Source organism: Chiloscyllium punctatum, chromosome 7, assembly GCF_047496795.1.
Source record: "Chiloscyllium punctatum isolate Juve2018m chromosome 7, sChiPun1.3, whole genome shotgun sequence".
Taxonomy (NCBI): Eukaryota; Metazoa; Chordata; class Chondrichthyes; order Orectolobiformes; family Hemiscylliidae; genus Chiloscyllium; species Chiloscyllium punctatum.
In genome coordinates this window covers 121,418,998-121,446,116 of record NC_092745.1, presented here as the reverse complement: position 1 = coordinate 121,446,116, position 27,119 = coordinate 121,418,998, and the positions used below count along the sequence as shown (strand labels likewise).

General features: G+C 42.3%; 2 long non-coding RNA genes across 4 annotated transcripts in view; one reads left to right on the top strand and one right to left on the bottom strand.

Annotated features, from left to right (window-relative positions):
- The window catches only part of LOC140480102 (uncharacterized), a 28,266-nt gene extending 12,950 nt beyond the window's left edge, over positions 1–15,316 (bottom strand). For both annotated transcript variants that reach the window (XR_011961191.1, XR_011961192.1), the window contains exons 1-2: positions 15,252–15,316; positions 9,304–9,496 (exon numbers count right to left, since the gene is read on the bottom strand). This is a non-coding gene — a long non-coding RNA (uncharacterized lncRNA). The remainder of the gene's footprint in view (positions 1–9,303; positions 9,497–15,251) is intronic.
- Positions 1–27,119, top strand: part of LOC140480101 (uncharacterized) — a 46,094-nt gene that overhangs the window by 3,035 nt on the left and 15,940 nt on the right. For both annotated transcript variants that reach the window (XR_011961189.1, XR_011961190.1), the window contains exons 3-4: positions 3,037–3,130; positions 9,428–9,542. This is a non-coding gene — a long non-coding RNA (uncharacterized lncRNA). The remainder of the gene's footprint in view (positions 1–3,036; positions 3,131–9,427; positions 9,543–27,119) is intronic.

Sequence of the window (27,119 nt, the reverse complement as noted above, 5' to 3'; positions counted from 1 at the left end):
AATTTCCAGTGAAGTACTCATGTCCTGTCCAGCTTTTTATTTATGTGTCTTGGTTTCTTAGGGTGGTTGATATCATTTCCAGTTATTTTTTCTCAGAGGATCGTGGATACGCTCCAAATCAATGTGCTTATTGATGGAGTTCTGGTTAGTATGCCATGCTTTTAAGAATTTTGTGGATGTCTCTGTTTAGCTTGTCCTAGGATAGATGTGTTGTCCCAGTGAAAGTGGTGTCCTTCTTCCTCTGTATTTAACGATACCAGTGATAGCGAGTCATGTCTTTCTGTGGCTAGTTGGTGATCATGTATCCTAGTGCGTAGTGTTCTGCCTGTTTATCTGATGTACTCTTTGTTATAGTCCTTGCAAGGTATTTTATAAATAATATTTGTTTTGCTGGTTGTTTTTATATGGTCTTTTTACGTTAATCAGCTTCTATTTAAATATGTTGGTAGGTTTGTGGGCTACCATGATACCAACAGGCCTGAGAATACTGGATGTCTTTGATGTAAGGTAATATGGCTAGAGCTTCTAGGTGCATTGTCTGCTTGTTTGGTTTTGTTATTGAAAAATTGGCGGACTGTATTTACTGGGTACCCGTTCTTATTGAATATGCAGTATAGGTATTTTTCTTGTGCTTTTTGTGTTTCCTGGGTGCTGCAGTGTGTTGTGGCTTGTTGAAATAATGTCCTGATACAGCTCCATTTGTGGATATTGGTATGATTGCTTCTGTCATTAAGTATTTGATCTGTGTGTGTTGTTTTACTGTAGAAGCTTATTTGAAGTTCCCCATTAACTGTTTGCTCTATTGTGCCATCTCAGAATAGGAATCTGTTGTCATTCTCCTCCTCTTTTGTGAATTTTATGACAGTAAGGATATTGTTCATGTTTTTGTAGGTTTCCTCTATTTTGTTCTATTTTGTGATGACAATTAGTGAAGCCAAAGTTTGGGTTGGATAGTTGGGAGGTCTGTTTGTTTAGTTCAGTAATGCAGCACTTCACTGGAGGCTCGCTGATGATGTTACCTAGTATGGTGATGAAACGTCTGAAAACAAACCTTCCAGCTCAGCGAGCAAACTTACAAACAGAAGTGCTGGTGACTGGAGGGTGGCTAATGTTGTACCTTTGTTTCCGAAAAGCTTACAAAGAGAAGCCAGGGAACTATAGTCTTGTGAGTCTCACTTTGGTTGTGGGTAAATTGTTGGAGGTGATTATCATAGATAAGATTGATGGGCATTTAGAGTGGCATAAATTGATTAGGGATAGTCAGCATGGTTTACTTTGAGGAAAATCATGTCTTACAAACTTGACTGAGCTTTTTTGAGGAAGTAACCAAAAAAAATTGATGATAGCACAGTGTAGATATTGTTTACTTGGATTTTAGTAAACTTTGACAAGGGTCGGTATAGTGGACTAATTAGTAAAGTACAGTCACATGGAATTCAGTGTGAACTTGCCAATTGGATGCATAGTTGGCCTAACGGCCAGAGACAAAAAGTAATAATGGAGGGTTGCTTTTTGGACTGGAGGCTTGTGACAAGCAGTGTTCCACAGGGGTCCTCTTTTGTTTGTCTTTTATAGAAATGATTTGAATGGTTAGTAGGTTTGCAAACAACACCAAAATTGGTGGAATAGTAGACAGTGAATAAAGTATCCTAAGATTACAAAGGGATATTGATCAAATGGGTCAATGGGCTGAAAAATGGCAGATTGAGGTCAGTCTGGATAAATGTGAGGTATTGCATTTCGGTGCAATAAATGAGGGGAAGGCTCATGCAGTTAATGGTGGTGTTGTAGAATAGAGGACCTCGGGATGTAGGAACATAATTGTTTGAAGTTTATGTCACATACAAACAAGGTGGTTCAAAGGGCATTTGGCACACTTTGTACAGTTTGTACAGGACAATAGTGAGGCCTTTTTCTGGAATAGTATCCAGTTCTGGTCGTCCAGTTATAAGAAAAATGTTAAAAAGCTGAGGGGGCTTAAGGAGAGATCTACCTGATATTGCCAGTTATGGGAGATTTGAGTTATAAAGAAAGGCTGAATAGGCTAGAATATTTTTCACCGGAGTGTAGGAGGTTGAGAAGTGACCTGATAAAAGATTATAATATAAAGAGAGGTATAGACAGAGTTCATGGTAATTGTCTTTTCCTTACGATGGGCGATTTCAAGACTAGGGGACATATATTTAAGGTGAGAGGAGAGAGATTTAGAAATGACCTAAGAGGCAATTTTTTTACACAGAGAATGGTTCACGTGTGGATTGAATGTTCTGAAGAAGTGGTGGATGCAGGTGCAATTACAACATTTACAAGACATTTGGGTAAGACCATAACCTGACAAGGTTTGGAGAAATATGGGCAAGGAACAGGCAGGTGGGACTAGTTTTGTTTGTTCAGCACGGACTGATTGGAACCAAGTGTCCGTTTCCATGTTGTCTGACACAATATTGTAACCTGATCGATTCCCATTTGCAGCATTTGACCCATATCCCTCAAAACCCTTCCTTTTAAGATAGCCATCCAGATGTCTTTTAAATATTGTAATTGTATCCGCCTCCACTACTTCTTTTGGCAGCTTGTTGCATATACTTACCATGCTCTGCCTAAAAAGTTGTCCCTCAGATCCTCCTTAAACCTATCCTTCCCCATTCCGGAAAGAAGATCTTGGCTATTCTCCCTATCCACATCCCTCATAATTTTACAAACCTCTATAATGTAAAAATCAGCCTCTGATGTTCAACGAAAAATAGCACTGGACCATTCAGCCTTTCCCTGTCGCTCGAACTGTCCAGTCCCAGCAACATCCCGGTAATTCTTTTCTGCACCCACTGAAGTTTGAGTTTGGGTCATCCTTTGACCATTTGCTGTGCATTTACTTTCCCAAAATATCTTTTTTGGTCAAAAGCTGTCCTTTCTGCACTACAGTCCTTCTCTCTTCTGTGTCTGAGCTTATATTAACCATCAAATGCTGCATTATGTTTATTCCCTGTATTTCTTTCAGCATATCCTGAAACATTAATGCTGTTTCTCCCTCCATAGATATTAGTATATATTGCCTCTGCCCAGTAACGTGTGGTGAAAGTTCAAAACTGCTGCCGTCTGTGTGGTGAAGATGCTCCTGCGATGCTGCTGGGTAAGTAGTGACCAAATGATACTGAATCACCGGCGATATTGGTCCAAATTAACAACAAGGAATTGGGGTTGAAAAATCAGGATGGTTTAGGGAGTAAATTCAAGAGCACGTGGCCTTGGTAAGTAAAGCTTGGTGATAGAGAAGGGATAGTTAAAATCAGGAATGCTTAGGTGTTTGAAATTTAGGATATACTGTATCTCAAAGAGTTGTGAGGCTGGAGGAGGTTACCAAGAGACAGAAGTGCAACGGAGCAATGTCTGAATGAGGATAGGAATTTCAGTATCCTTGTGCTTTGCCCCCCAGGAAATGTGTCCATCAGCGAGCACAGACTGAAGGCAGGTGAACAAGACTGGGTGATAGGAAGCACTCAAGCAGCAGAGTTTTGGATAATGTCAAGATTACAGGAAGGTTGAATGTGGGAGGTCAACTGGGAGTGTGTGAGATGACACAGGAATGGATGAGAGTTGGTTGATGATGTTTGCGACCAGGGTCAAACCGGGTGATGTTACTGAGTTGGAAATGGGAGGTGGTCTTATTGATGATGGGGGACATAAGATCGGAAGCAAATCTTGGGTGAAATATTTCACCAATTGAGTGAATAGTCTGGTTCAGCCTCAGACAGTTACCATGGAGAGGGATAGAATCAGTGCTGAGGGAGTGCATTTTCTAACAGGGGATGATGACAATGGCTTCAATCTTCCCAAAATTTAATTGGAGGAAATCACCCCGTACTGGATGTCAAACAGGTCAGGACAGTGTGTGACTGGGAGGTGATTGTTGTCACAGACACCTGTTGGTGTTGTCTTTTTAGATTGTGGAGGTTGAGGTTTTGTGAGAGTGAGGGGTTGGGAGATTCTGACGCAGGTCTGGTTGAGTAGTAAATATTTAAACTTCTTTTCCTTCCTGTTTCTTCCACTTCTCACAGAAACCAGACTCGGACTTGCTGGCAAGATCCCTTTCTTGAAGAATATTTGTGAATCCCTTTGGTTTCATAGGGACATACAGCATCGAAACAGGCCCTTCAGACCACCGTGTCTATGCTGACCAATAAACAGCAGACTACACTAATTCCATTGACCTATATTCAGTCCCCTGCCTCCTAGGGCTTTGCATTTGAAGTACTCATCCTGATGCTTCTTACATATTGTCTGCACCACTCTCTCAGGCAGCATCTTGCCTATAACTAGCACACTTTGGGTGATTTTGTTTTTATTTTTCTCTCAGACTGCACAGAGAATTCCAGCTGTGGCCTAACAAATGGCTTATAAATTTGGAACATGACTTCCTTCTGCCTATATTCTATGACCCAATTCATGGTAGGAAGCATTCCATGTGACCTCTTCACCACCCCCTATCTACCTGTGTTGTTACAGTCAGGGATCTATGGACTTCTACACGATGATATCTTTTTGCCTCAGTAATTTGTATGGGCTGACTGTTTCTCATACCTTACCTTCCCTTTTCCGATGACCCAAAATACATCATTTCACACCTATTGGGATTAAAATCCATCTGGCATTTCTCTGCTGAAATTACCAGCTGATCATTATCTGTCTGAGGTATCCTCTTCACTATCACAATAGCAAACTTACTAATTCTACCTTTTACATTCACGTCATTTGTGTACATATGGACAACAACAGTCCCAGCATCAATCCCCATGGTACACCACTGGTCACAAACTTACAATTACAAAAAAATATCACAATCATCATCCTTTTCCTCCCATTTGTAAGCCAGGTTTTGGTTCAGTTTGCTGCCTTGTCTTGGATCTCATGTATGCCTAACCTTTGGACCAGCCTCCATGAGGGACTTCGGCAAACACCTCACTGAAGTCTTCGTAAATTGTATCAATTGCAGAACCCACATCAATGTATGTTGTCACATTTTCCACAATCTCAATTCAGTTATTCAGACAGGATGTCACTCTAACAAATCCATGCTGACTATCTCTGATCAATCCCTGGCTTTCCATGTTGAATAATCCTGCCCTTCATATTTATTTGTAATAACTTCCCTCCCACAACATTAACACCATTTAAAAAGCATTTTGACGAATACGTGGATACGAAAGGATTAACGGGATATGGATTCAAGTGCAGGGAAATGGAGTTAACGTGGACGGATATTTTGATCGGCACAGACCAGATTGGGCCAAAGGGCCTGTCTCCATGCGGTAGGACTCTATGACTCTATGACACGAACATCAGGCTAACTGATCTGAAATTACCTGAACTATCGCTGCTGCCCTTATATAACATAGAACAGTACAGCACAGTACAGTCTCTTCGTGCATCGACGTTGTGCAGATTCTTTCATCCTACTCTAAGATCAAACTAACCTACGTACCCTTCATTTTACTATCATCCATGTGCCTATCCAAGAGTTGCTTAAATGTCCCTAATGTATCTGACTCTACTACCACTTCTGGCAGTGCATTCCACTCACCCACCACTCTCTGTTAAAGAACCTACCTCTGACAGCTCCCTGAAATCTTCCTCCAGTCATCTTAAAATTATGCCCCCTCATTATAGCCATTTCCACCAATGGAAAAAGGCTCTGGCTATCCACTCTATCTATGCCTCTCTGATCAACTTGTACACCTCATCATTTTGTACAGAGCTCATCCATCTTTGCTCCAGTGAGAAAAGCCCTAGTTCCTTCAACCTTTATTCATAAGACATGCCCTCATGTTTAAGGCAGTCTCCTGGTAAATCTCCTCTGCACGCTCTCTAAAGCTTCCATGTCCTTCCTATAATGAGGCAACCAGATGCGAACACAATATTCCAAGTATCTTCTAATCAGGGTTCTATAGCACTGCAGCGTAACCTTGCGGCTCCTAAACTCAGTCCCCTGCTAATGAAAGCCAAAACGCCATTCACCTTCTTAACAACCTCATCAATTTGGGTTGGCAACTTTGGATGAAGACCATAAGATCCCTCTGTTCCTCCACACTGCCAAGGATCCTGCCTTTAACCCCGGATTCTGCATTCGAATTTGACCTTCCAAAATGAATCTCTTCACACTTATCCAGGTTGAACTCCATTTGCCACGTATCAGCTAAGTTCTGCAATCTATCAGTGTCCTGTTTGAACCTAAAACAGCCTTCCACGCAATCCACCACTCGAGCTATCGGCAAAAATACTAACCCAGCCTACCACTTCCTCATCTAGGTCATTTGTAAACATCACAATGGCACATATCCCTGCGGAGCACCAATGATCACCGAGCTCCAGGCTGAATATTTTCCATCTACTATCGCCTTTGCGTTCAATGGGCCAGCCAATTCTGTATCCGGACTGCCAGACTTCCCTGTTAACCAGGCCTCTTTACTTCTTGGACAAAGGAACCATATCAGTCATCTTCCGCCCAACTGGCACTTCAACAATTTTCAGTGAAGTGTTCGATATCCATGCCAGGGCCCCAGAAATGTCCACCCTTGCCTCCAATTGTAGCTCAGGATAGTTTGCGAGGTTAGATCACATGGAATCTAGGGACAGCAAACCATTTGGATACAAACTGACTTGAAGTTGGGAGACACAGAGTGGTGGTGGATGTTTCCTTCCTGGACCAGAGGCCTATGATCAGTGGTGTGCCACAAGGATTAATGCTGGATCCGCTGTTTCTTTGTCATTTATAGAAATGATTTGGATGTGAATAATAAGTTAGTAGCTGGTAAGAAGATGATTAGTAAATTTGAAGATGACACCAAAATTGATGGCATAGTGGACAGTAAAGAAGGTTATTTCAGACTACCTTGATCAATGGGTCACAGTGTGGCAAATGCAATTTGATTTAGATAAATGTGCAGTGTTGTATTTCATTAAGGCATATCAGTGCAGGACTTGTACACTTAACGATAGAACAGTACAGCACAGAAATGGGAACTTCGACCCACAATGTTATGCTGAGCATGATGCCAAATTAAACTAATCTCTCTGCTTGCCTTTGGTCCATATCCCTCCATTCTTTGCATATTCATGTGCTTATCTAAAAGTGCCCTAAACTCACTTATCAGATCAGCTTCCACCACCACCCTGGCTGTGCATTCCAGACTCCTCCCACTCTCGGTGTGAACATGTGTCCGTCACGTCTCCTTTGAACTTTCCTCCCCCATAGTATTAGACATTTCATCTCTGGGAAGATGATTCTGACTGTCAGCCCCATCTATGCATTTCATAACTTTATAAACTACTATCATGTCTCACCTCAGCCTCCGTCACTCAAGAGAAAACAGCCCAGTTTTTCCAGCTTCTCCTTGTAGCTCATACTGTCTCATTCAGCCAGCATTCTGGGAAACCTCTACTCCATGTTTTCCAAATTCCCCACATCCTTCATGCAACTTGGTGAGCCAAATCGAATGCAATACTCTTAAATGTGGCTGTACCAAAGTCCTGTAAAGCTGGAATGTGACTCTTGTACTCAATTCCCTGACTGAGAAAGGCAAGCAAGCCATACACCTTGTTTACCAACCCCATTGCATGGCCACTTTCTATGAGCTATGAATTTGAACACCAAGTTTCTAATGTGGTTCAGTGCTGTTTAGAGTCCAGCCACTAACTATATAATTTTCTTTACTATTTGATCTCCCAAAATGCAGCAAGTCACACATACCCAGATTAGACTCCAACTGTCATTTCTCCACCTATATCTGCAATGATATCCTGCTGTATCATTTGATAACCTTCTATGTGATCCATAGTTCCACCAATCCTTGTATCATCTGCAGACTTACTAACCCACCCATGTACATTTTCATCCAAGTCACAAATATATATCACAAAGAGTAGAGGTCCCAGTATGGATCCCTACAGAACACCATGAGCCACAGTCATCAAGCCTGAAAATCACCCTCCCACCACTACCCTTTGTCTTCTATAGGCAAGCAAATTCTAAACCCATATAGCCAAGTCACTGTGGATCACATACATCTCAATCTTCAGGATGAGCTTACCATGAAGAACCTTGTTGCAAGACTTACTAAAATCCATGTGAACAACTGCTCTACCCTCATCAATCACCTTTGTCACCTCCTTGAAAAATTCAAACAAGTTAGTAAGTCATGACCCGCCCTGTATGAAGCCATGCTAGCTGTCCCTAAGAAGGTCATATTTTTCTAACTATGCACTATTTTTATCCGTTAAAATTCTCTCCAATGGTTTCCCAACCATCAATGTGAGACCCACTGGTCGATAGTTTCCTGGATTGTCCCTGTATGCCTTCTTGAACAGATGAACAACATTAGCTATTTGCCAATTCTTCGCGACCTCTCCAGTGGTTTGGGGAGAGATAAAGACCTTCAACAAGGGCCCAGAAATATCCATTGTTGTGTCCTCACAAAACCTGGGGTAGATAATCATCTGGCCCTGGGGACTTATCTACCTTAATGTTCTTCATGAAATCCAACACCACCTCTTTCTTGATCTAAAAAGTTCCCTTGCTCCACACAAATCTCATTATCCCTCATATCCTTCCCTGAGGTGAACACCAATGCAAAGTACACATGTAAGATCTCAGGCACATCCTCCACCTTCAAACACAATTTCCCTCTTTTATCCTTGAGTGGTCCCACCCTTACCCTAGTTATCATCTTGTTTTTAATGGACCTATTGTTCTGTTCAATCAAAAAAATGTTGGATTCCCTTCAAATCCTTGAGTTTAGTTGTAATTTCTCCAATTTCTCAATTAATACATGATTCCACTAATTATAACAACAGACTCTCCATCATATCAACAGGAATTGCTGGAGAAACTCAGCAGGTCTGGCAGCATCTGGGGAGAGAAAGCAGAGTTCATGGTTGTCCCCTCAGATGTGCCAGGTGTGCTGAGTTTTTCCAACAATTTCAGTCTTAGATTCTAATTTCCAGCACCCACAGTTCTTTGTTTTATTTAAATGGAATCTCCATATTGCTTTTCATTATCTATAATCCTTTGTTATAAATGCACCACAGGGTAGCCTTCCTTTTATCTAGTTGCTCCATCCTTTATTTTCATTTCCAATTCACTATAATCTGTAATATTTAACACCCAGTTATGGCCAGACACTCTGTGACGTCACTGTCACTGTGATGTCACTGTCACATCATCAAAGCTACATTGTTAGTTTCAACTTTAGCCCATTTGTGTATCTGACTGTCAGTCCATAAAACTCTTTCTCAGGCATGAGACCTTACCTCCTCCTCGCGTACAGATGCTGCTTTTTTCACACTGTTTGAGTTCTCACTTTTCTTACATGTTACTATCGTCTCGATCCTGTATCTTCAATCTGGGTTTGATGACATACTGACTGTGCGTTAGAAGGAGCTAGCTGAACACTTCCTCATGCCGAGAAATTATCACATTCCCTTTGGTTCCTGCAAGAATAGACTGAGGAAAAAAAGAGAGAAAAGAAGATCTTTGGTAACAACATCAGGTGAGGAGAAAGATTTCCAGGTGTTCATTTCTCCACATGTCAGACAGTATATGTATCTGCCAGATTTGCTGCGTTATTGGTCTTGAATATTTGATGCTAATCTAAGTTTTGACATTTAAAAGACTGCTTTTTGAATTATTCTGTGATCTTAATTTCCCTTACATTCTCACAATGTTTCTGTAAGTTGAACGGCCAAAACCACTGATCTCGTTTTGTCTGTCCAACCACCTTCTCCAATCAGGATAAATATATTTGCCTCCATTCTCTAAAACTTAGGCACAAAGCATAGATGTGTGCATATAAGAAAGGGTCTATGTGAGTGTGTGAGTGTATATAGTGCAGGTGACCCCACTGCACTATGCACTATCTCTCTCACACACTGCATATTCTCACATACACACAGACTCGCTCTCATACACAAGTTTTCTCTCACATGCACCCCCTGCACTCTCAACCATGCATGCAGCCTCTCACAGGCTTATACTCAATCACACTCATACACATACTTGACCAAGCTTACACCTATAGACACTCTTTCACATGCACTCACACACACACTCACACCCTCACATACACACACCCACTCTGTCTTTCCTGCACACGCACACATGTACATTTATGGAGTGAATTTGTATTTGCAGGATTACATTTTATTTGGCTCAAAAGTTGCATAAATCCATGTAAGATTCTGTAATCCCCACGTTAGAAATATAACTACTCAACATTGGGACAGACTTTGCCTTCACGCATTTAATGCATTGTCTGAACTGATATGATACATATTATTAGTTATGCAGATGCTACCTTAAGACTGTAATTTAAAAGGAGTTCTGGGGTTTACATATTAAATAACCTAAACCATCATATCCCATTCTAAAAGATGAAAGATGTAATCTAAATTTGTTTAAGAACTATAACCTGGCGTTGTGTGATTTTGAACTGAAATTGCTTAATATATCATTACAACTCCATGACACTGTAACCCTTTTGCTATAAATTCTGTCATGTTCCACAACCAACTGATGAAGAGGCAGCACCTTGAAAGCTAGTGCTTCCAAATAAGCCTGTTGGACTATAACCTGGTGTTGTGTGATTTTTTTAACTTTGTCCACCCCATTCCAACATCAGCACCTCCAAATTATGGCACACAGAACAGATGATGGTTCTCTTCCCAGTGTGAATTTGCTGGTGGACAGTGAGTTCACATGACCATCAGCTCCAAGTCCCACAGTGAGAGCACTTGAATGGTCTCTAGTCGGTGCGAACACATTGATGGCACAACAGCTCCGCTGAACCTTCACATCACATTCCTGAACTCAGACATTTAAAATTTGCTAATGAACACTTGGTGAGTGTGTCCACAGATTTGTACTTAAGGGGGCTCAAGGGTTTTGGGAATAATGCAGAAAACTGGAGTTGAACTTTGTGGGTGGCACAGTGGCTCAGTGGTTAGCACTGCTGCCTCACCCGGACATGGGCGACTGTTTGGAGTTTGCACATTGTCCCTGTGTTTGTGTGGGTTTCCTTCAGGTGCTCCGGTTTCCTCCCAGAATCCAAAAGATGTGCAGGTTAGGTGAATTGGCCATGCAAAATTGCCCATAGTGTTCAGGCATGTGTAGCTTAGGTGCATTAGTCAGGGGTACATTTAGGATAATAGGGTAGGGGAATGGATTTGGATGGGTTACTCTTCGGAGGGTCGATGTGGACTTGTTGAGCCGAAGGGCCTGTTTCCACACTGTAGCAATTCTAATACTTCTAATTATCCAATCAGCCATAATCTCCTTTGATGGTGGAAGCCTTGATAGGCTGAATGGCCTATTTCTGCTCCTATGCCTGATGGACCATCATAGCTCACACCCTATCATGGCTTGGGCTGTTTTCAGCACAGCCAACCCATTACCAACATTTCTTTCTCCTTGGTATACTATTATCTGTCCATTTTACTGCCCAACTCTTGTTCTTTCTGCCTGTCCTCTCATGCTTTTTCTCTTCTTCCCCCCACCACCCTGTTTTCAGCTTATCTCCCACTTTTCATTGACTTCACCTCCACATTTCAGCTTCTCTTTCCATTCCCTTTTCCTGCATTCCTGAATTATATGCTTGATGCAGGTGAGAGATAGAGGCATAAGAAATATTTTAGATAATATAAAAGATAGGTAATTGCTTGTTATTAAGAAATAAAAGCTGCAGATCACAGCAAGTTAACGATTGACCAGTCAGGATTCAACCATTTGGCCCATTGACTGTGCTCCACCATCCAATAGAATTATGACTGGCCTCACTGTCTATCCCTTTTTGATGAAAAATGTGTTCTTCAGACTTTAATATTTTCAATAACCCAGCCTGCATGGCTCTCTTACCAAACTTACACAACTCTTTGAGATAAGAAATGTCTCATCTCTGTCATAAACCTCAGACTCAATTCTTAAACAAAGTTTCCCTGTTATAGATTCCTTCCCCCATGCCCACCAAAGAGATACAATCCTATCAGTAGCTAACCTGTCAGGTCCCATCAGAATATTATATGTTTTTCTGGGACCAACACTCGTTTTCCTAAACTCCAGTGGGGTACATACACAAATCTTTCATGCTGGGCAATGGTTTCTGAACCTCCTTTGAATGGTTCCCAATGCAAGTATAGCCCTCCTTAAGGAATGAGATTAGAACTAATTTAGACTGCGACAAGACGAATGTGCTGGGAATCAATTACAGTACAGCCCCATGACACCATCAGTGACACTACCTGTGGAGATGCATTGATTTGTTCACCAAAACAGCCAATTAATTCCTATGTACTGCGCAGAATGAAGGAGGCTTCCACCAGACCTGTTTTCAGCAAAATTTCCAAATAATCCATTTGTTATAAAGCAAAACTGACCCTTAAGACTAGTATCAATTTCTGATTAACACCTGAACTATAATCTACAGTAAGGACTGTATTCCCTCTGATACGGTCACACAACACAAAGGACACTGCAGAGATTACTATTAAAAAAAAGCCAAGGCTCTGAAAATAAAAGATAGAATTTCATGAATCTTCATGGCCTACTTCTTGTCAATGAAATTAAATTGCTGACAGGCCATAGGATGGAAGATCTTCGGTTCGGATTGAAGTCAAGCTGGAGCAAGTATTTTGGAAATGGTTATAGATTGGCTTTTCAGAGGTTCACCACTAATCCAGTATTTGGTTTTCAGCACACCACTAATCCAGTATTTGGTTTTCAGCATCTGCAGTCATTGTTCTCATTGGATGCTGCCTGAACTGCGGTGCTCTTCCAGCACCACTAATCCAGTACTTGGTTTTCAGCATCTGCAGTCATTGTTCTCATTGGATGCTGCCTGAACTGCTGTGCTCTTCCAGCACCACTAATCCAGTATTTGGTTTTCAGCATCTGCAGTCATTGTTCTCGTTGGATGCTGCCTGAACTGCTGTGCTCTTCCAGCACCACTAATCCAGTAAGAGGTTATAAGGTAGTCAGTCAGAAATACTTATATTTGGAAGCTTGGTACCTGGGATTTCGATGTTGTGGCCATTTCACAGACATGGCTAAAGGAGGGACAGGAATGGTTGTTGCAAATTCTGGGATTTAGATGTTTCAGCAAGAACAGAGATGATGGTAAAAGAGGGGGGAGGGTATGGCATTATTAATCAAGGATAGTATTACAGCAGCTGAGAGAACATTTGAGGACTCATCCACTGAGGTAGTTTAGGCTGAGGTTAGAAACAGGAAAGGAGAGGTCACCCAGCTGAGAGTTTTCTAAAGGCCTCTGAATTGTTCCAGAGATGTAAAGGAATGGAAAACAAAGATAATCCTCGACAAGAGTGAGAGTAACTGGGCAGTTGTTTTGGGGACTTTAACTTACCAAATATTGTCTAGGAATACTATAGTTCAAGTAGTTAAGATGGGTCAGTTGTTGTTCAATGTGTGTAGGAGGGATTCTGACACAATATGTAGACAGGCCAACAAGGGGCGATATCATATTGGATTTGGTACTGGGGAATGAACCTGGCTATGTGTTAGATTTGGAGGTAGGTGAGCACTTTGGTGATAGTGACCATAATTCAGTTATGTTTACAATAGCAATGGGCAAGGATAAGTACATAACACAGGGAAAGAGGTATAACTGGGGGAAAGGCAATTATGATGCGATGAGGCAAGATTTAGGACGCACAGGATGGGGAAGGAAACTGCAGGCGATGGACACACTTGAAATAGGTTAGCCAGAAAAGATCTAAAGATAGAGCTAAGAAGAGCCAGGAGGGGACATGAGAAGTTGTTGGCAGATAGGATCAAGGAAAACCCTAAGGCCTTCTATCAGTATATCAGGAATAAAAGAATGACTAGAGTAAGATTAGAGCCAATAGTATAGTAGTGGAAAGTTGTGTATGGAATCTGAGGACATAGGAGAAACACTTAATGAATACTTTTCATCAGTGTTCACATTGGAAAAGGGCGATGTTAGTGCAAATACAGAGATCCAGGCTACAAGATTAGATGGGATTGAGTTTGACAAAGAGGAGGTCTTAGCAAATTTGGAAGATCTGAAAATAGATACGTCCTGGGCTGGATGGGCTACAAACAAGCTAAGGGTTGGATCTGGCATTTGACAGATATTCCGTGAAAAGAGAGAGCAACAGATACTGACACATACACTGAACAAGAGACAGAGTGTGTCAGAAAGATACTTGTATTTCCAATAGGCATCAATTCAAATCAGTCTTTGATTTAAACATTGAACATTCTCTTGGTGTAACTAGTTTAGAAGGTGAATGGTGAAGAAGATGTAAGAGGTATGCACATGGAGAGACGTAGAAATGGTCAGCGGTGGGTAAAACATTGTCGGATTTGGAGTAAAGTGGAGAGTGTGATGTTTGTCAGCAATAATCAATAAAGGATCTTTAAATGAGGAAATGTTCCATGACTCTGAGCCAATGGAGGATTTGGGGTTTGTGAATCAAATTGAGTTCATCTGCAGATACAGCAAGTGATTAGGAAGACAAAAGGATTTTTTTTCATTTTGTTCACAGGATGACAGCATCACTGACTGGGCCAACATTTATCCCCTATTCATATCTGTACTGCAAGACGCATCTCCATGAAATTAGTGTTAGTGAGCTGCCTTATTGAACCACTGCACTTCACAAAACTAAGAATGTATTGAACTGCAGTGTTCTCTTTTCTTGCTCCCAGCGTAATGTTCAACCAGTTTTTACTGAGTTAGAGACTTGAATGTCATTGATGGACTCTCAGTTTATATATAGCAATACACAACAAGGAATAAGTTACAAACTGGAATCTAATTGAGGCGATCAGACATTTTATATAGAGCATAACATGTGGGGGATTAAGTGACAGTCTGAAATCTAATCGAGGGATTGGGGTAATTTATATACAGAGTAACAGGTCCCAGGGAATGAGTTACAGTTTGGATATAATAGCGGGATTCGGGATAGTTTATATTTCAAATAGCACACATGGGAGTGACGTACAGATTGGAAGTGCGAGCAGCAGTGGAGGTAGGGCGAACTCGAAAGACTGCAGATAAGGTAAAGGCTTATGCCCGAAACGTCGATTCTCCTGTTCCTTTGATGCTGCCTGACCTGCTGCGCTTTTCCAGCAACACATTTTTAAGCTCTGATCTCCAGCATCTGCAGTCCTCACTTTCTTCTGCAGATAAGGTAAGGCAGTTTTTATTAAAATTACTTACCGGTAGCGGGCAGCGGTGTTTTTCTCTTTCACAGAAGGAGCGGGAGCAGTGGAGGAAGTGACGAGGACCAGAGGGGTAGCCGGGAAGGTAAGCAGTGAGTATAAATACTCACCCTTCGACGCCAACAACCATTTTAAGTGCGAGCAGCAGCGGAGGTAGGACGAACTTGGAAGACTGCAGATAAGGTAAGGCAATTTTTATTAAAATTACTTTCTGGTAGCGGGTAGTGGCAGCGGGCTTGTAGCATTCATAACAAAGGAGATGAACTAATGGCACAGATCATCGTGAATGATTATGATGTGGTAGGCATCACAGAGACATGGTTATAGGGGGTTCAGGACTGGCAGTTAAACACCCAAGGATTTACAACTTATCGAAAAGACAGGGGGTGGGCAGAGGGGGGCAGGGTGGCCATGTTAGTTAAGAACAAAATTAAATCTATGGCACTGAATGACATAGTGTCGGATGATGTGGAGTCTATGTGGGTGGAATTGAGGAACCACTAAGGCAAAAAAACCATAGTGGGAGTTATGTACAGACCTCCTAACAGTGGTCAGGGCCAGAGGCGCAACATGTACCAGCAAATAGAAAAGGCATGTCAGAAAGGCAAGGTCATAGTGATCATGGGGGACTTCAATATGCAGGGGGACTGGGTAAATAATGCTGCCAGTGGATCCAAAGAAAGGGAATTCTTGGAATGCTTACAGGATGGCTTTTTGGAACAGCTTGCCATGGAGCCCACAAGGGAGCAGGCTATTTTGGACCTAGTATTATGTAATGAACCAGACTTTATAAAAGATCTTAAAGTAAGGGAACACTTGGGAAGCAGCGATCATAATATGGTAGAGTTCAGTCTGCAGTTTGAAAGAGACAAGGCAAAATCAGATATAATGGTGTTACAGTTAAACAAAGATAATTATGAGGGCATGAGAGAGGAACTGACGAAAATAGACTGGAAGCAGAGCCTAGTGGGGAAGATAGTAGAGCAAAAATGGCAGGAGTTTGTGGGTATAATTGAGGACTCCAGTACAGAGGTTCATCCCCAAGAAAAGAAAAATTATCCGGGGAGGGATTAGACAGCCATGGCTGACAAAGGAAGTCAGGAAATGTATCAAAGATAAAGAGAGATCCTATAAAGTGGCCAAGAGCACTGGGAAATCAGAAGATTGGGAAGGCTATAAAAACAAACAGAGGATAACAAAGAGAGAAATAAGGAAGGAGAGGATCAAATATGAAGGTAGGCTAGCCAGTAATATTAGAAATGATAGTAAAAGTTTCTTTCAATACATAAGAAACAAATGACAGGCAAAAGTAGACATTGGGCCACTTCAAACTGATGCTGGAAGGCTAGTGATGGGAGATAAGGAAATAGCTGGAGAACTTAATAAGTACTTTGCGTCAGTCTTCACAGTGGAAGACATGAATAATATCCCAACAATTAAAGGGCGTCAGGGGGTTGAGTTGAGTATGTTTGCCATTACAAAAGAGAAAGTGCTAGAAAAGCTAAAAGGTCTTAAATTGACAAATCTCCTGGACCCGATGGACTATATCCTAGAGTTCTGAGGGAGATGACTGAGGAAATAGCGGAGGTGTTGGTTGAGATCTTTCAAAAGTCACTGGAGTCAGGGAAAGTCCAGGATGATTGGGAGACCGCTATTGTAACCCCATTGTTCAAGAAAGGATCAAGACAAAAGATGGAAAATTATAGGCCAATTAGCCTAGCCTCGGTTGTTGATAAAATTCTAGAATCCTTTGTTAAGGATGAGGTTTCTAAATTCTTGGAAGTGCAGGGTCAGATTAGAACAAGTCAACATGGATTTAGTAAGGGGAGGTCGTGCCTGGCAAACCTGTTGGAATTCTTTGAAGAGGTGACAAGTAGGTTAGACCAGGGAAACCAAGTGGATATGGTCTATCTATACTTCCAAAAGGCCTTTGATAAGGTGCCACACAGGAGGCTGCTGAGTAAGGTGAGGGCCCACAGTGTTTGAGGTGAGCTACTGGCATGGATTGAGGATTGGCTGTCTGACAGAAGGCAGAGAGTTGGGATAAATGGTTTTTTTTTGGAATGGCAGCCGGTGACAAGTGGTGTCCCGCAGGGTTCAGAACAGAAATGCGGAGACATTTCTTCAGCTAGAGAGTGGTAGGCCTGTGGAATTCATTGCCGCGGAGTGCAGTGGAGGCCGGGATGCTAAATGTCTTCAAGGCAGAGATTGATAAATTCTTGATGTCACAAGGAATTAAGGGCTACGGGGAGAATGCGGCTAAGTGGAGTTGAAATGCCCATCAGCCATGATTAAATGGCGGAGTGGACTCAATGAGCCGAATAGCCTTACTTCCACTCCTATGTCTTATGGTCTTATGGAATCTAATCAGGTGTTCAATTTGGTTTATATAGAGAATAACAGAATCATAAATGAGTTACATATCAGAATCTAATCAAGAGGTTCAGGATTGCTTTATATCGAATAACAAATATTCAGGTGAGAGTTCGAGATTGGAATTTAATCAACGGGTTTGACATGGCTTAAAAATTGGGTCAAAATTAAAAAGCATAAGATTTAGGGGTGTGATTGGAAAGAGAAAAAATAATGTGTACATATTGTGAATGGACACAGATATGGGACAGTGATAATATTGGAGGAAGTGAAAGACTTGGAGAAAGGGGTTGAATGCCAAATCTGAGCAGGAAGGTGGGGGGAGGGGGGGGTTTGCGGACAGAACATGTGGAGGGGTGAAAAATTTGGGGGCACGAGAATATAGAACTGGATTGAAGGTAGAAGACAGAGGGTGGTGGTGGAGGGTTGTCTTTCAGACTGTAGCCTGTGGCCAGTAGAATGCCACAAGGAATGGTACTGATTCCACTGATTTGGTCATTTATATAAATGATTTGGATTTGACCATAGGTATACAAATGATATCAAAATTAGAGGTGTAGTGGACAGTGGAGATGGTTACCTCAAAGTACAATGGGATGTTGATCAGATGGACCAATTGGCCAAGGAATGGCAGATGGAGGTTAATTTAGACAAATGTGATGTGCTACGTTCTGGAAAGGCAAATCGGGGCAGGACTTATACACTTAATGGTAAGGTCCTGGGGAGTGTTGATGAACAAAGAGACCTTGGAGTGCAGGTTCATAGTTTCTTGAAAGTGGAGTCGCAGTTAGAAGTGCTGGCAAATGGGACTAGATTAGGTTAGGATATCTGGTCAAAATGGATGACTTGGACCGAAGGGTCTGTTTCCATGCTATACATCTCTATGACTGTATATATAAGGGACCCTAAAGGTCCTGCAGATATTTGGGGTGGGCTTCAAATTATGGGGCCACAAAATTGAGGGAGCTGTATAATGGGAAGGTGTAAAATTTGGGGAGGTGCATTGTTTGTGGAGGGCCTGAAAAACCATGTGCTGGAGGCAATACGGGTCATAAAATTTGCCTCATGTCTTTTTTAAGTTGCTCTCCTCACCTTAAAAATACACCCCCAGACTTGAAACCCTCCATCCTCGGGGAAGACACTGACTATTAACTCTATCTGTATCCTTCATGATTTTATAAATCTCTATAAAGCCACCTCACAACCTCCTCCATTCCAGTAAAGAAAATATAGATATATACAAACTCTTATAATTCGAACCCTCCATTCACAGCAACATCCTGGGAAATCTCTTCTGCCCACTCTCTAACTTAATAGTATCCTTCCTATAAGAGGGCTACTGGAACTGGACATGATACTCTGGGAGAGTCCTCACCAACATCGTATACAACCTCAAAATAACGTCCCAATACCTATAGTCAGAGAATTAATCATTGAATGCAAGTTTGCTACATGTCTTAACCACCCTGTGTGAGAGAGGCAAAAAAATCAGAGACACCCAGGAGTTAAGAAAAGACAGAGACTGAGGAGCGGATGCTCATCATTCCAGTGGTCACAGCTCTCTCAATGGTTTCTCACATTCCCTCTCTCTCATGAGGGATAGATCCTACTCCTGCACACACACACACACATTCTCTCTCTCTCTCCAACACTCACCTCCTACGCCATTCCCATGGCAAAATGAACAATGGCTGCCAGGGCCTACAATAAATACTGTCAGGTCTGTCTATCAAAGCCCACCCAGATTATATCCAAATTTTAGCTCATCCAGTCAGTTTCCTCTACTTGGAGTAGAACTCCCCCAGGTTACGTAGAACTGCAAGAAACATCTTTATGAAACTAGAGGGGAGAAGGAGGTGTGAGAGATAGCAGCAGTTCAATAGTTTAGATTTCCTCTGTCTGTTCCTTTCCTCCCCCATCTCTTCACCTCACACATTAACCCCAGACTTAAAATCCACACAAGGACAAAGCTGCAGTTTCAAACCAGCTGCAACCATACCACGTGTTCATTTGCACAATGGACCACAGGCTTCTGCACCCACTTGATACAAATTTATTCCACAAGGGAACACAGGATTTTTACACAGATCAACACAAGGTGCAAATGGGACTGAAATGAACAAGTCAGCAACTTTACTTTTAATGAATTTGGGATTCTACAAATAAATCAACCAGTTTTTTAGGTATGTCCAAGGCAAAAAAATGGTTAGGACAAAAATTGGGCCCTTGAAGACAGAAGCAGGGGAATATATTACTGGGAACGAAGAAATGGCAGAGGAATTAAATGGGTACTTCAGATCTGTGTTCACTGGGGAAGACACAAGCAATCTCCCTGAGGTAACAGTGGCTGAAGGACCTGAACTTAAGGGAATTTCTATTTGCCAGGATTTGGTGTTGGAGAGACTGTTAGGTCTGAAGGTTGATAAGTCTCCGGGACCTGATGGCCTGCATCCCAGGGTACTGAAGGAGGTGGCTCGGGAAATCGTGGATGCGCTGGTGATTATTTTCCAGAGTTCAATAGAATCGGGGTTGGTTCCTGAGGATTGGAGGGCGGCTAATGTTGTGCCACTTTTTAAGAAGGGTGGGCGGGAGAAAGCAGGAAATTATAGACCAGTTAGTCTGACCTCAGTGGTGGGAAAGATGCTGGAGTCTATTATAAAGGATGAAATTACGGCACATCTGGATAATAGTAACAGGATAGGACAGAGTCAGCATGGATTTATGAAGGGGAAATCATGCTTGACTAATCTTCTTGAATTTTTTGAGGATGTAACTCGGAAGATGGACGAGGGAGATCCAGTGGATGTACTGTACCTGGACTTTCAGAAAGCTTTTGATAAAGTCCCACACAAGAGGTTAGTGAGTAAAATTAGGGCGCACGGGATTGGGGGCAAAGTACTAGATTGGATAGAGAATTGGTTGGCTAATAGGAAACAAAGGGTAGTGATTAACGGCTCCATTTCGAAATGGCAGGCAGTGACCAGTGGGGTACCGCAGGGATCCGTGCTGGGACCGCAGCTTTTTACAATATATGTAAATGATATAGAAGATGGTATCAGCAATAACATTAGCAAATTTGCTGATGACACAAAGCTAGGTGGTAGGGTGAAATGTGATGAGGATGTTAGGGGATTACAGGGTGACCTGGACAAGTTAGGTGAGTGGGCAGATGCATGGCAGATGCAGTTTAATGTGGATAAATGTCTGGTTATCCACTTTGGTGGCAAGAACAGGAAGGCAGATTACTACCTCAATGGTATCAAATTAGGTAAAGGGGCTGTTCAGAGAGATCTGGGTGTTCTTGTCCACCAGTCAATGAAGGCAAGCATGCAGGTACAGCAGGTCGTGAAGAAGGCTAATAGCATGCTGGCCTTCATAACAAGAGGGATTGAGTATAGAAGCAAAGAGGTGCTTCTGCAGCTGTACAGGGCCCTGGTGAGACCACACCTGGAGTACTGTGTACAGTTCTGGTCTCCAAATTTGAGGAAAGACATTCTGGCTATTGAGGGAGTGCAGCGTAGGTTCACGAGGTCAATTCCTGGAATGGCAGGATTGCCTTACACGGAAAGACTGAAGCGACTGGGCTTGTATACCCTTGAGTTTAGAAGACTGAGAGGGGATCTGATTGAAACGTATAGGCTTATGAAAGGACTGGACACTCTGGCAGGAGGGAACATATTTCCGTTGATGGGGGAGTGCCGAACCAGAGGACACAACTTAAAAATACGGGGTAGACCATTTAGGACAGAGATGAGGAGAAACTACTTCACCCAGAGAGTGGTGGCTGTGTGGAATGCTCTGCCCCAGAGGGCAGTGGAGGCCCAGTCTCTGGATTCTTTTAAGAAAGAATTGGATAGAGCTCTTAAAGATAGTGGAGTCAAGGGGTATGGAGATAAGGCTGGAACAGGATACTGATTAGGAATGATCAGCCATGATCATATTGAATGGCGGTGCAGGCTCGAAGGGCAGAATGGCCTACTCCTGCATCTATTGTCTATTGTCTATTGTCTATTGTCTATTGTCTATTGTCTATTGTCTATTGTCTATTGTCTATTATCTATTGTAGAAATAAACACGTTATTTAACACATGAACTTGAGTCCATTAAACAAACCAACCATGATGAAATGCTGAGGTACATGAGGTCTGTGTGTATCTCTATATGGACGTGAATATCTGTATGTCAGTATGTGTTTGTGTGAACCCCTGTCTGTGCGATAACACACTTTGTCCTAGAAGGAAGTTTGAGTGTGTCTGTGTATATTTGACCAACTCTGCTTTCAATGGGGGACGGAGTGCTGGAAGAGTGTCTATATAAGTTTTAGAATCCCCACAGAGTGAAAGCAGGCCATTTGGCCCATGACATCCACACCAACCTTCGAAAAGCCTCCTACCTAGACCCACACCCTAAACCTAGAATTTTGCATTTCCTGTGGCCAATTCACTTGACCTGCACATCTTTGTACTGGGGAGGAAACCCATGCAGACACAGAAAGAATGTGCAACCCCACAAAGAGTCTGTATGTGTGTGTTTGTGAATCTGCTTTTGTGCCTCTGTCAGTGTGTGCACTCACCCAGCTCTGCCTGCAAAGGGACACGCTTCAAATAAATTAACTAAAACGCGATGAGTGAAAGTCAGTTTCTCTCTCTCCATTGTTGGATGTGACACAGTTCCACGCTTTGCTGTCCTTCCCATGTCACAAGCACCTTGTATTTCCCTGTTCCACTGCATCTCCTTCCTGGTCCTGCAGGGGGATGGATCAAAGTTTTATTAAGAACAACAGCAGCAACAGATGCCTTTCCTGCTGTCATTTGTGAATTTGCTGGTGTCTCAACAGTAGGGATGACTGAGTAAATCCTTTACCACAGAGGCAGCACGTAACAGCCAGTGTGTACTCACTGGTGTCTCAGAAGTTTTTGTAACTTGACAAATCGCTTCCCACACACAGAGCTGGGGAATGGCCTCTCCCTAGTGTGGATGTGTTGGTGTTCCAGTATATCATATCTGCCTTTAAAGCTCTTCTCCCAGTGTGAACATTTGAAAGGCTCTCGTTATTGTGAACCAGTTTATGTACCTTAAGTTGAGATAACTGAGAGAATGCCTTGGTACACTTAGAGCAGGGGAATGGCCTGTCCCCGGTGTGAACTCGCTGGTGTGTCAGAAGGTAGGATGAGCTACTGAATCTCTTCCCACACTTGAGGCAGGTGAATTGGCTCTCCACAGTGTGAACTCACTGTTACAGCAGGTGGGATGACCGAGTGAGTCCCTTCCCATACTCAGACCAGATGAGTGGCCCCTCCCCTATATGAACTCGCTGGTGTCTCCACAGCATGGATGAGTCACTGAATCCTTGTCCACACTCAAGGCAGATGAAAGGCCTTTCCCCAGTGTAAGTGTGTCTATGTTTCAGAAGGGAAGATAACTGAGTCATTCCCTTCCCACAAAAAGAACAGTTGTATGGTCTTTCCCCAGTGTGACTGTGTTGATGGGGTTTCCAGCTGTGATGGCTATTTGAAACCCTTCCCACAGTCCCCACATTTCCATGGTTTCTGAGCTGTCTTCATGTCTCTCCATATTGGATGATCAGCTAACTCCTCACCCATACACAGACAGGGATGCAGTTTTTTTTCACCACTGTAATGGGGTGATGTTATTCAGGCTGTAGAACCAGTTCAAGAACTGCCCACTATCAATTCACAGGAACCTTCACATGGGTAGATGTGCCTTGATGCACACTGATTTTGGAAATCTTACCCCACAGACAAAACATATAACCATTGAAACTCCAATAGTTTTGAAGTTCTGGTGAATTGACTCACTCTCAGACCTTGATGGGATGTCTATTGGGAATTCTTGCTGATAAATGTGTCTCTTTGATTCTCAGTAAAATAAATTTAAATCAAGGAAAGAGAAGTGTGAGAAGGGAATCCGGTCTGATCTCCATGTGACTTCAGGTTCATGGCAATGTGATTGGTCATTAGCTGCCCTTTATAATGACCTAACAAAGACACTCTGTTCCAGGATAATAAGAGATGGGTAACGAATCTTGTCCTCGTCAGTGTCACCAACATTACATCAAAAGACAAAAGTGTTGACAACACTTTGTTCTCCAAATTGAGGGAGTTAGGTCACAGCCATCAGTATTTTGCCAGATTCTGCACATCTGAGCCCAAATATTACTGTCAGATCAGATGATTACAGGGACATTGCACCTACGTCTATTCCTGTCTGCACCAAATGCATTTCCTAACGGAAATCAGGACCCTGTAATCAGGGTGGGTGTCGTTGCTAGTTTTTTTCATTCCACCTTTGAAAATATGGGGTGATTACATCATTCAGCTGTTTCAGGTACCCTAGTACAGGCTGGGCATCAAGCTTGAAGAACTCATCATGTGATGCCTTTATCCACTGAGTTATCACAAAAATTGCAAGAGAGGCTTTTTGTCCAAGTTGCTAACCTGATTTAGTCAGTGGTCCTATAATAATAGCATAAACCCTATTTTTGGCACTAACGATTCCCACTCTGCTGAAAAGATCAGATTATGCAGTCTAACTTTGTTTTTGTATTGTTGTTTATTTGAGATAGCAAGCCATCCTGTATTCTATTCACCATTGAGCTGGCAGTGTGACTGGGGCTAGAAGCTTCTGGAATGGAGACTGTACTGAGGAGGGAGGTGTGAACACATGGTATGTTTCATTTCAAGAGAAAATGGGACATGGTGGGGTAGATCTACTCAATGAAATGCAATGAAAATGACATTAGTTCTTTAAAACATTGGGTGATCCACTCTACCAGATTACAGCTCAGTTCATGGAGAGAAAAATATTTTGTGTTTTGCCATGGACAATCCTGAACTAGGGTGTTGGGGGGTTAGGAAAAACAAAACATCATGAAACAAAGAGGAATGATGAAGAAAGCTGCACCAAACCTCAATGGACTCAGCAGCCAAGTTCAAATGATTGTGCTTTGATTCAGTGTCAGAAATAACCATCCATTGTATAAGAGTTGCCATTCAAGGAGAGAATATGTTCACTTCAGGAATTTTGATTCAAAGCCTCGAATTCTAACAGTGACACTTCTTGGCTTTGCCAATGGACGTGATATTTATTGTATTGTTCGGTCCATCTCAAAATACCTGGACAGCAGAAGCTTTGATTTCTTCTAAAAGAGTTAGGTACTCAATAACATTGCACAGAATAGGATCTGAGAAGCAAAACCAGAGAACTTTTAAATGTTTTTTGTTCCATTTTTTTATTTTAAGGTGCATTTACTTGTTATCTCCTCAATGTCTCTGTTTGAAGGAAACCAAGATTGTTATGGGCAGAACATTCCAAATCTTTTCAAATCTATGGATTAGCTACAACCAATCTTTGCAATTTTCTATTGCACCTTACATCCTATCACTCACTCGTAGTCCTTCTGGTGCAGCCACACTTGGAATATTGTATACAGTTCTGGTTGCCCCATTACAGGAAGGATGTATAAGCATTGGAAAGGGTGCAGAGGAGATTTACCAGGATGTTGCCTGGCCTGGAGGGAAGGTCTTGTGAGGAAAGGCTGAGAGACTTGGGTCTGTCCTCATTGGAAAGAAGAAGGTTAAGGGGGAATTTGATAGAGACATACAAGATGATCAGAGGTTTAGATAGGGTAGGCAGTGAAATATTTTTTCCTAGGATGATGACGTCAGCTTGTACAAGAGGGCATAACTACAAATTGAGGGGTGATAGATTTAAGACAGATGTCAGAGGAAAGTTCTTTACGCAGAGAGTGGTAAGGGCGTGGAATGCCCTACGTGCTAATGTAGTCAACTCAGCCACATTAGGGAGATTTAAACAATCCTTAGATAAGCACAAGGATGATTTTGGGATAGTGCAGGGGAACAAGCTGAGAAAAGTTCATAGGTTGGCACAACATCGAGGGCCGAAGGGCCTGTTCTGCGTTGTATTGTTCTATGTTCAATGTTCTGTCTCGAGTCACTTCCAACACACATTCCCTGTTCCCCAATCCTGACACCTGATTTCTGATGAAAGGAAGCCGATACGAAACATTCTCTCTCTTCAGAGGCTGCTAAGCTTGCAAGGTACAGTCAGTATTCTCTGTGTTTTAGATTTCCAACATCTGCAACACTTGCCATTCGTGTACAATACAGAGGGAGGTGGGTGGGGAGTGATGCAGATCACACAATTTGCCCAGTCAATACCCTACATCTCTTTGAGAAATTTACAGGAGGCATTAAAATTAAATTGTCCTTATGATATTGAAAACAATACTCATACATTGCCTCTGCCTCAATCATTGGTCACATTCTAAGTTAATGTGTTGTCCAAATCCAGGGAAGACTGGAGAAAAGTGAATTATTGTAGTCAGATGGACAGGGCTTGCAGGTGGTGCAGTGCCTGCATAATATAGTTTGGACATTTCTGTCTCTAGAATGAGAGTTTTCCTGTGGTGTTTTATGAGCGCACTGAGGGTTTGCATTTCACTGACAGGAATTCTGCTCACACACATCAATGACATGAACCTGTCTTTTATTTTATTTGTTTGTTTCACTGCATCAATGTGCATTTGGATCTATATATCATGTTTGACTAGGGGTGTAAGTCCATAAATATAATCCCAGTCCAAAACTTGTTTTCCCCCAACAAGAGAGGTGGTAAGGACAAGCCAGGGAACTATACACCAGTGATCCTGATGTCATAGTAGGCATGCTGTTAGAGGGAATCCTGAAGGACAGGATTTATATGTATTTGGGAAGGCAAGAACTGATTAGGGACAGTCAGCATGATTTTGTGTGTGGGAAATCATGTCTCACAAACTTGATTGAGTTTTTTGAAAAAGTAACAAAGAGGATTGATGAGGACAAAGCTGTGAATGTGATCCAAATGGACTTCAGTAAGGCGTTCAACAAGGTTCCCCATGGGAGACTGGTCAGCAAGGTTAGATCTCATGGAATACAGGGAGAACTACCCATTTGGATACAGAACTGGCTTAAAGGTAGAAGGTGGTGGTGGGACTGGAGGCCTGTGACCAGTGGAGTGCCACAAGGATTGATGCTGGGTCCACTACTTTCATCATTTACATAAATGATTTGTATATGAAGATAGGAGGTATAGTTAGTAAGTTTGCAAATGACACCGAAATTAGAGGTGTAGTGGACAGCGATAAAGGTTATCTCAGATTACAACAGGATCTTGATCAGATGGGCCAATGGGCTGAGGAGTGGCAGATGGAGTTTAGTTTAGATAAATACGAAGTGCTGCATTTTGGAATAGCGGATTAGAGCAGAACTTATACACTTGGAAAGATCTGAAAGGGACCTTGGGGCAACTTTTTCATGCAGAAGGTGTTGCATGTATAGAAGGAGCTGCCAGAGGAAGTTGTGGAGGCTGATACAATTGTAACATTGAAAAGGCATCTGGATGGGTATATGAATCCGTTGCTCCCGATGCAGTCCCCTCTACATTGGGGAGACTGGGCACCTCCTAGCAGAGC